Source organism: Triticum dicoccoides, chromosome 3B, assembly GCF_002162155.2.
Source record: "Triticum dicoccoides isolate Atlit2015 ecotype Zavitan chromosome 3B, WEW_v2.0, whole genome shotgun sequence".
In the NCBI taxonomy this organism is placed as follows: Eukaryota; Viridiplantae; Streptophyta; class Magnoliopsida; order Poales; family Poaceae; genus Triticum; species Triticum dicoccoides.
This window is the reverse complement of record NC_041385.1, coordinates 60,693,270-60,703,756: the sequence shown is the minus strand read 5'-3', so window position 1 is coordinate 60,703,756 and position 10,487 is coordinate 60,693,270.

Here is a 10,487-nt window from a genome sequence, read left to right as displayed (position 1 = left end):
GGACAAAAGTCAAACTACAAAGATGTATGCAAGAAAATCATAAGGACATGACAAGTGTACCTTGCACAATCGGCTCTGCGAACTTGACAGCCTTCCTGCCCTCGACCATTGGCTGTGCCATCATTGCGGGCATACCTCCTGGGAAAGCAAAGGCAACTGGCATAGGATCTTGCACCACCGGTTGATCTTGACTGATGCCAAGGCTGAAGCTCGGTGGGGTAAAGGCCATTGGGTGCCTCTCATTCCTACTGGCCGGACCATGAACAATTTGCGGGGCAGAATGCAAGGGTGAAAGATCGACAAACATATCTGAATCGGCCGCTGCAGAATGATCGGGTTTATTTGTCAGCGGTATCAGCCACAGCTTTCTTGACAATCTTCTTGTTTGGGCTGTAGGGGACACCGACATTGACTGGGAGCCTGGAAGTGCGCAGATTTATGCTGGGGATTTCCGATGCGGGTAAAGGTGCAGTCTGCTCCGGGCGTTCACCTGCGTCACTCGCGCCCGTCTTGACACCTGCATCAGTTGTGCTCTGGTCTTCCGGTTTCTCCATCACATTCCTTTTGGCAGGTGGCGGGAACAGTGTGGACGCAGGAACATAACCAGGCTCGTCTCTCCTGCTCCTAGCTGCAGCCGATGCGTTGGGTATGTCTGTTGGTTGCTTGCGGGGGCTACGGCGCCTAGGTGGAAGACCAGCACGCGAAACAGTCGCCTTAGCAGTATCTGCACCGACAGGAGCTGGAGCTGTTGTGCCAGGACTCTCACCTGTAGATGGCATATCCTTGTGAACTGCCACCTCAGCCGCTTCTGTCATGGACACAGGAGTGAGACCACGCACGCGCTTAGAATCAGTGTCAGATGAGCGGGAATCTTCCTTGCTTAGGTTCGTCTCGGGAGCGTCCACTTCAACGCTTGCTGATGGGGTGGCATGGCTCACAGCATCATCCTTTATTGCCAGTAGAGTTGGCAATATTTCAGATGTCCTGGCAGATACCGACCCGTCACTCCCCGATGTACGGATGTCTGTTGTTCTAGCCTGCACATCTGCAGCCGGCGGAGATGGTCGGCCACTTGCATCAGAGTTGGTGGGAGCGATCAACGGTGCAGCAGCAGTACTGTCGCCTGGTGCCTCATGTACATCTGAGTTGCCCCCTGTTGACAACTTTGAATGTAGGCGTTCGAGCGGGTCCTTACTGGTATGCTTGGCCCCGCGCGTAGTGGTCTTCTTCACCCTGCAAAAAAAAGCACATGAAAAAGATATTGAAAAATGAACAAAAATATGTTTGGCATGGTAGAAATCTTTAAAAAATTATAAACAAGTGGAAAAGCCGGTAGTTGCCATGTAAGGGGGACGTGAGTGGCCATGTGTCATAATTAGCAGTTGCCATCCAGCAGCAGCTGGGATGCTAGCCAACTTGAAGAATGATAAGAATGTCTGATCTGACATGAATGCAATTTCAAACCTGGGTGTGGGATGAGCTCACAAGCCAACGGGAAAAAAAATGGCAGTTGCCATTAGGTACAGTAAGAGTTGCCATTTGGCTTAGATGCCAGTTGCCATGTAAAAACCAATATGAGTTGCCATACACTTTAAAATGAAGGAAGAAATCATTTGGAAAAACAGCAGTTGCCGCGTGGGGGACGATGACAGAAGACCATGTGACAAGCTAAACGGATGCATTGGAAAATCAAGAAAATATAGCGCTATGTCAATGAAAGCACATGGAGAAACCTACTTCTTGACTCGCTTCCTCAGGTCTGGCAACACGACAAGATCCCCGGTGTTGGTCGTCGTCATACGAGGAGAAGACCTGGTGGAAGGGGTGTCACCGGCAATGGGGGCACCTTTGTTCAAGCGAGCAGAAACACGGTTTGGCGTTGGCGCCTGTTTCGTCGGAACTGCTTGTCCACCAGCGGTCGGCTCGCTGCACGTATGAGTTGGAGGGAAAAAAAGTGGCAATTGTCAGACAACAAACTCATTACCGCGCTTGACAAAAAACAAGTGCAAGAAATGGATGAGACTGTTCCAAGAAAATAGACACAGCAAAAAACTAAAATTAAAGTTGAACCTCCTCCTGGCAGCTACGGGATCGGTCCTAGACCTCTTGCCATGAGAACCCTGCCCAACATCTCCTGGAGCCCTCCCCCTCCTTGATGGCAACACCCCCTCGCCTCTCGCAGCTGTATGTTCTTTGACATTCTTAGGTGGGGGGACATCTGTTGCATCCTTGTCCTTGTTACCACCTGCACGAACTTCAGCATGTTCATCATCATCGGTGTCCTGTTGCATGTTCTCCATGTCATCGTCGTCATCCTTGCTGAGGCCAGCGTCTCCATCTAGATCATCTTGTGTGTCACCGGGCTCTTGTGAACTGTTGTAGACATACCGGCCACGGCAACCGGTTGGCTGATGTGTACGTTCTCGGACAAATGAAGTGAACTGCCTCGCAACCGCGTCACTGTCAGAGCCACTGAGAGATGTCCACCCCTCAACCAACTTCCCGAGCAAGCCGGTCATTCCGGATGCAAACTGCCCAATTAGATGCTCAATAGGTGCCCTCGCCTCTGCACGAAACAAGAATCATCAACAACCACACATATTGCAGTCACTTGCGCAACATCAACAAATAATCCACGGCAAACCATAGATGTACATATTTTGATTACCTCAGTACGACAAGACGGAGCTGAGTGCACGTCCATCCACTTTCCAAAGTTTTGAGGCCCCCCAAACACGCTGTAGTCTATAGCATGCTTGGCCATCAGCTAGAAAAAACAAAAAAATGGCAAGGATGTAAGAGATAGAAGGTAAGTTTCAACACGAATGAAAAAGAGTTCCCTTGTGGGGTGAAACATGGATACAATACGCATACGGCCATGGATAACAAAAGGTGGTCATCCCTTATGGACCACAGACGGTTCCCTCATGTCAAATTTGTAAGCATGCCATGTGTAGAGACAAACCAAAACTAACCTGCAGTTTTCCATATTTGGTATCAGTTGCCCTGTCTGCGGCAAGCACAACCTTGACAGCGTTGATAGTCCATGCAGAAACAGCAAACTTGTGCGTAGGCGGCGGGCCTCCTACCCCAGTGAAATCCACAGTGGACAAATCAAGACAGTCGACATACATGAGCTGACTTAAGACAATTTTACAAAGAAAGAAATATCAGTTGCCGTCATGTGTACTTTGTAGGTAAAAAAACAAGATAATGTATTTTCCCCTGATAATCAAGTTGATGTGCATGGAAAAGAATGTAATAAAAAAAGAAGTTGCCTTCTGTATGTGCTAGTTGCCATCATGGTGTGATGGCAATTGCCATATTGCTAAGATGGCAGTTGCCATCATAGTCTGATAACAGTTGCCATACTAATATGATGGCAGTTGCCATATTGTCATTATAACAGTTGCCATATTGTCATTATGGTAGTTGCCATCTTGTTATGATCAGGTTGACATGCATGAATAAAAGTGTGTTATAAAACAGTATTCACAGAAAGAACTGGTAAAAAAATACCATTCAATGCAGTCGACAACCCTTTTGGTACATCTTGCTTGAGAGTGCATCGTGGAGGAAGTCGGCAATAAACTTGCACCAATTCATGTTCTTCACATTTTTCAGATCCGCCTGCACCACACAAAATTTTAGGGCAAAAAAGGTTGTCGCATCAGAAATCTAAAAATGGAAAAAACATCAAAAACACTGGCAGTCACTAACTTTACACATGACAACGGAGCCGAAAGATTGAAGGAAAATAAAGTAGTAAAGATGGATCATTCACCAGAATGGGGAAGCATTTGTTGCTTGGGCGAAGAGAGGTGGTCGGTGCGAAAATAGCTGAGATGAGGTACATGAGTAGCTTCATCTTGAAAACATCTCCATGCGTCGTCATGGCCTGCAGCGAATCTGCCACTGCAGACGTGTTCGGCATGGATTCCGACCCAGGAAACAAACGGGGGAACAACGCTTCCTCGATCTCATTGTTGACCTCGTACGGGACTTTGATATGTCCACGAGGCACGCCCAGAGTGCAGAACTCGGATTCCTCGTTCAACGGGAGTCTTCCATGTCCCGGAATCACGAACTCCCTGGAGGCGGGCTCGTAGATCTCAGCAAGCCAGTCGCATACAGGGTTGACAAGGTTCGTGCACCGGACAGCCATCATAGACTGCATACCCATCTCAGCAGCAGCCCCCTTCTGATCGTCGGTGAATTTGTCAGTCAACGCAGTCAGACGTTCTTGGGAGGCTCTGTTGCGACTACGTTTCTTCTTCTGCAAAAAACAGACAATAAGTGATCAGTTGTTGCCATGTTTTCCAATGTCATGAAATTTTAGTCTGTGTCAGACGACTGCAAGCTCGAGGTGTCAACCAGTAGCATAAAGCAGGATTGAGGGGGGATGTGTGAACATTTACCTCATCACCCTCTTTTATCCGGCCAGCTGCCCGATTACGCTGTGGTGGATCCATGAAATCATCATCATCGTTTTGATGATCGCCACGGGCCATTCTGCTGAGATAGGGACGGACCAAATTGTCATGGATAAAATGTAAATGCAAGAGGTAAGCAGTTGCCACCTTACAGAAAATGTCAACAAGCGAATGCAGGAAAAATAACATATATATGACATCTGACAGAATTGATATGCAAATTTGGTTGCCACATTATGTAGCCAATTTTCCACACTATCGTGTCTGCAGAATGACAACAGATAGTGTGTTCACATTCTATTTGCCACATGAATATACTATCCGAGTGGCAACAGACACACTTGAAGTGCACATTAGTTGCCGTCTAGTGCAATTGGCTGCTGAAACTGCATTGACTACAGATTGTGGCGACTATCACAAAGTGGTAACTACCACAAATCATTCAGAAAAATTTGATGCCACAATGAAAAAGCATGTTAGTGGCTACTGTCACGGTAATTCAGCAAATTCAGTTGCACATAGAAGAGCGTGTGTGTGGCAACTATCACAGTCATTCAATAAAAAAAGTTGCCACATGCGAAAGCTTATATGTGGCAACTATCACAGTCATTTCAGAAATTTGTTGCCGCAAAGGAAATCACGTTTGTGGCAACTATCACATTTGTTCAGGGGGTTAGTTGCCGCACAATCATGATAGTTAATCAAACAACCAAGTTCGCCTCATACTACAGTTTCAAAACCCAACTAACTAGATCTAGGGTTCAATGGCAACTACCGTGACCTCAAATTCACCCTCAAAGTTCAACCCCGAACTGACTGCAAACACAAATTCCAACAAATGCGCATCAAACAACCCGGGAGACACCTGCCCAATCCATAGGCAAGACTAGTGCGTGCCTCCGAACAAGCATAACCACACCGACGATGCCGTCGTCGCGGCGGCGAAGAAACTGCCCAGTGCAACCAAAAACGGCTAGCAGACGACTTCGGCGCCGGCGGGAACGCCGACGAACCGCAGAATCGCCTGAATCTCTACGAACTCGATCGAGGAATCAAGCAGGGAGGGAAGAGGGGGAATGCAGGAAGGGGTTGCGAGAGTTGTAGCGACCATTACCTTCAAGCCGCAGGCGCTCCGGCGCAGCCGCTCCATTCTAGCGAGCACCACCGACGGCCGCGAACGCCGTCGATTCTTCCGCCTCCGCCGTCGCCTTCTCCCCTCGCCTTCTCCTCCAATGGATTGAAATGCGAGTGAGTTGTGCCAGTAACTGCGTGCGGCTGGGTAAATGGAACCGTGAGGGAGAGGGGGCAGAGGTGTGCGACGTATTTGACGTCAACCGCGGTCGGAGCGTGGCGTGCGGGCGCATTGCGGGTCCACCGCACGCCTCCGAGTGGCAACCGCTGACCGCGGGATGGCAACCAACGTGCGGGCGACCCGACTCGCACACCGTACACGCGCCTCGCCCTACGTGGCGCAGAAAACCAGCCGGTTTGTTCCAAGATTCGTGCACAAAGTTGCCAAGGGAGATGCTTGCGTGTGGTCGGGATGGTGAACGCCCACACGTGTGGGCGTTAACATTTTTGTAGAAAAAACTAGATCGATCTTCTCCTTTTTTTCGAGACAAAGACACAAGAAGATACGCCCTCTGTCTCCATTCAATCATCAATCCACCGACCGATGTCATCGTCCGCCAACCGCGACCATGCATCAGCCGTCATTGATGTTGCCTCCACCGCCGCCAGCTCCGACCACGATGTGTCTCCGTTTCCATGGCCGTCTACCCATGCTAATCTGCTTCGTCTAGTCGGTTGGTAGGTATTGGTTGGAGATCAAATGGGCTATATCCGATTTCATGCCGTGTGCGTCCACTGGCGGGTCTAGCCCCGTCGCCCTGCAGGGGCATGGATTCGTCGACCTGCGCGTTCATCCCAAGAGGTGGTTCCTGCTGCCTGAGGGTCACGACCTTCACCCTGCCGATGGCAAGAAACACTTCTTCAATCGCTCCACATGCGTTTTCCTCTGTGCCTGGCTCCCGCACTTAAGTGATAGCTATGCCCTTGACTCGGCCGACGACCTGCTCCTCTTGCAATAGAAGAAGCAAGACACCTCCGTGATCCGGCTCCTCCACCCTTTCACCGGTGACTTTGTGGAGCTACCGCCGATCATGTCCCTGGTAAGAGCCAATTTGGATATGTCAAATGGCAAGAGACATGTTGCTTTCAGTGGTGTCACCTCCATGAGCGTGAGTGTTGATGGAGTCGTCACGGTCATGATCAAGCTTTAAAATATACCACGTGTATTCTTTGCTACCACCAAGGACCAGCAATGGAGTGTCTCGACTTGAAGCCTCGGAGGCTACTCTCATACAATATCATCCCAAGGGGAATTATTTGTGTTGGGTTCTCCCACCACATACGGCAAACAACATATTCTCCAGATCGATCAAACACGCCTTGATCATCACGCGGTGCCATCTTATTTGTTGCCGCCAAGGTTGATTGTCATGTGTCCCAATGACAAAATCAAAGGCCGGTTCAGCATGGAAGAATGCGCCTCGGAGAAACTACTGATTGGTCACGACGCTAACCCGCTTTTCGATTCCCGCATGCTCATCTACAAAGTAGCCGATCTTATCATGGGCCAGGTTGTCCCGCTAATAAGCATGGCAGGTAATACTCTCTTCACTACTATTGGCCATGGAATTTGCATCGAGGACGATGATGTATGTGTCGATGTGAGAGAGATTATTGCTGTGAGTTACAAGGCCATACCTACTGCTATGGGCGACACCATTGTATGTCGTCGGCATCTCAAGGATAATTCTCCTTTGTACTACGACCTCTGTAGCAGTGAAAGGTTCCTAAGACTTGCCATGGGGTGTACATGTGGCCTGTTTATCATATCTACGTTTGTTATCATTGCGGTGACTTGCGTACGAGCAAGTTGGTACACCTAAGTTTCTAGAGAAGATTCATCCTAGACGGACGGAATGTTTAAAACAGAGATAGCTGTTATGAGATTACTTTGGTATTTTGTATATACCTCCTTTGGTTTGGTCTGCAATTTTGGCATATGTATGATGTGTTTTGACACCGCCTAGAAGCGGGTGATTCGTAATCTTTGACATGTTATGCATGTCTCTGTATGTGTTACCGCTACCTCATAGAATTATTTATTTTAGCAATATGTGTATATGCTGTAACAGATCCGCTACTTTTCTTTCATGTTAAATTAGTAGCAAAGATGTATGATATATCTTATACCCCTAGCCCAATTATACAAAACCAAATGAAGCATCTAGTTAGTTCTCTTCTAGGCATGAAGGATTTAAAGAAAAGAAACAAACAAGTGGTTGTAAAAACATACTTACTTCGATAAAAAATTAGTATCGTGGTCCTAGTTAAAATTTGAACTAAAACCACGACACTTATTTTGGATAGGAGGGAGTAATAGATTACATACCATGTGGACATATAATCAATCCTTTTTTTCTGCATGTCTTTTTCATACTCTTCCTCTGCCCTAACTGTTATAGTTAAACAAATTTTAAAGTTTTAGATGTAGGAGCGATCAAAGTCACAATACCCGTACTTCGCTACCTATCAAACACAATATCCAGAGTCATACTCTTTGTCCATCGGTGACGGGTGCCATTTGGTCGAGCGAGGTGGGTAAGTGGGTCCCTTGCTTTCTTTCTAGTCTTGATCGATGAGTTCCATTCTTCCTCCGAAATATTTTGTGTGGGGAAAAATTGTGATGCTTTTCAAGGTCCAGTACTTTTCTTAACAATGTATAGTCAAACCAAAATCGATCCCGATGTATTACCTCGATGATCGAGATAAATGGGTATGTGTTATTGTGGTGTGTTCTTTCTTCCGAGCCTTAGATTATCATAAGTGAGGAATTGGTGCATACCAGCCTTGAATCTATACTTGAAATTTACCGTATGGGAAAGGGAAACGATGGAGAATGTCTCTAAGAGCCCTTGATATTCTATGGCTAGAAGTTGAAAAGCAACGTTCGGGAGGCTAAATCGTGACGTGGTTCAGTCATCCTAGAGGGAGAGAATGGATAAGGAGGCGGAGTGGGTACCCTTGCAGTTTTCCACCTAATCCAGTAGAGGGGAAGCTCACCACAACGTTTAATCTGGCGAATGATGGAGGTGAGCACGGAGGTGGTGATGGAATGTTTTGCAGTTCTTTATTTTTCTATGATGTAAGTGGGTTTAGGTTCACATCAAGCGAGCAGAGCAAGAGCAAGGTAGGCGGTGTTGAAAGTGTGGATGAAGACGTGTATGAATAAAAACTGACTATGTTGTGTCTCTCATTTGATTAAAAATGGTATATGTATTTAGATATCCTGAGCAGTTTTAATAAGGACAAAGATAAGTGCCTGACGTGCGGTGCCTTGGAGCTTGCGCCCCTAACCACAAATTATGTCACGTCACCGCACGGATGCACAAGTGACGAAACTGATTATGTCAGCAGGAATCTTCTGGGTTTTCAATTCTTAAAATGGTTTATCTCTTAAATAAAAACATTGTCTGAAAAGCCATTTTCACCATTAAATACACCGCGACGAGATCTGCGAAACTAGATCTCATATGGATATGTTTTGACGATTTTTTTAGGTTCAAACTTGCCATTTCTATTGCACATAAATTGCCATGGTGTTTACACTGAAGTTGCATTTAAATATTTCAACTAAACTTGCCATGTTACAAAAATGGAATTAACATACTAAACTTGCCATGATGAATTACTAAAATTTTCCTAACCCATGGAATAATTTTGACATGGTTTATAATTTAAAAAGAAATGCATCATCAATTATTTTAAAAATCCAAGGTCAATGACTCAAATTTGCCATGAACCATTCACTAAAATTGCCATCGTGAATTACTTAAATTTGCCATGGTTCATAGGAAAAATAATTTCCATTGTCAAATACTAAAATTACCATGGTCAAAATACTAAAATTGCGATGATCTGTAAACTAAAGTTGCCATGATTTATAAACTATATTTTCCATGAAGAATTATTAAATATTGCAATGATCCATGAATTAAATTTGCCGTGGTTAATTGCTGAAAATTTCCATGATCCATAAATAAAATTTACCGTGAAAAGTAGTTCATATACAATGATAGCTTTAAAATATAGAAGAAAAAAATAGATGAAACATAGCATGCCAACTTTAGTATAAACATTGTGAAAATTTCAGTGTAAATATCATGGCAACTTTTGGCCAAAAAAAAAGTCGTCAAAACATAGCAATATGAGATCTAGTTTTGAAGATCTCGTTGAGACGGATTTAATGATGAAAATAAATTTTTAATCAAAATTTCTATTTGGGAGAGAAAACAGTTTTAAGTCTAAAAAACCAAAAATATTCTGCTAGTGCTATCCGTTTGATGTCGCAAAATGGATGGTAATAGGGGCGTTTGGACCATGTTGCTTCGTGGCACATGTATGGCACTTATCATTTGGGTTTAATAAAGATCCACACGTTTCATATTGCTCATATCATACTCAAGTTCCCCAGCACAGGAAAGATAAGTGGTTGTGTAACGAATCAACCTAAAATTTGGCACCAAGATAATAGATGAAGTATTACTATGAAAATGTCTATGAAATTTTAATAAAAATTTATATAATTATTACTATTTGTATTTCCATGATAGCAATCTAGGTATATTTTCAAACAAAGGTTTAAGTACATGTTTTCTACTACACTTAAGCCAAATCATTTTAATTTTGACCATTTTATGGAGAAGATATTACTCACAACTTGTTAGTGGGTGCACTAGTTACTACCCGGCTATGAAATACAACCATCTAGAAAGCATGCATTTAAACATTTCTAAGTTTAAGTAGGTCAAATCCTTTGGATATGGATCCAATTGATTAAATTTTGAATAAAGTTTGCCCCCTATAAAAGGTTGTGCTTAAATGCCATTGTAAATGCTTACTTGGATAAGCATCCAATTAATGTCTGCCCCTTATAACAATGTCTATTTAAGCACCCCTATCTCACTTTTTAGGATCCACTCACAA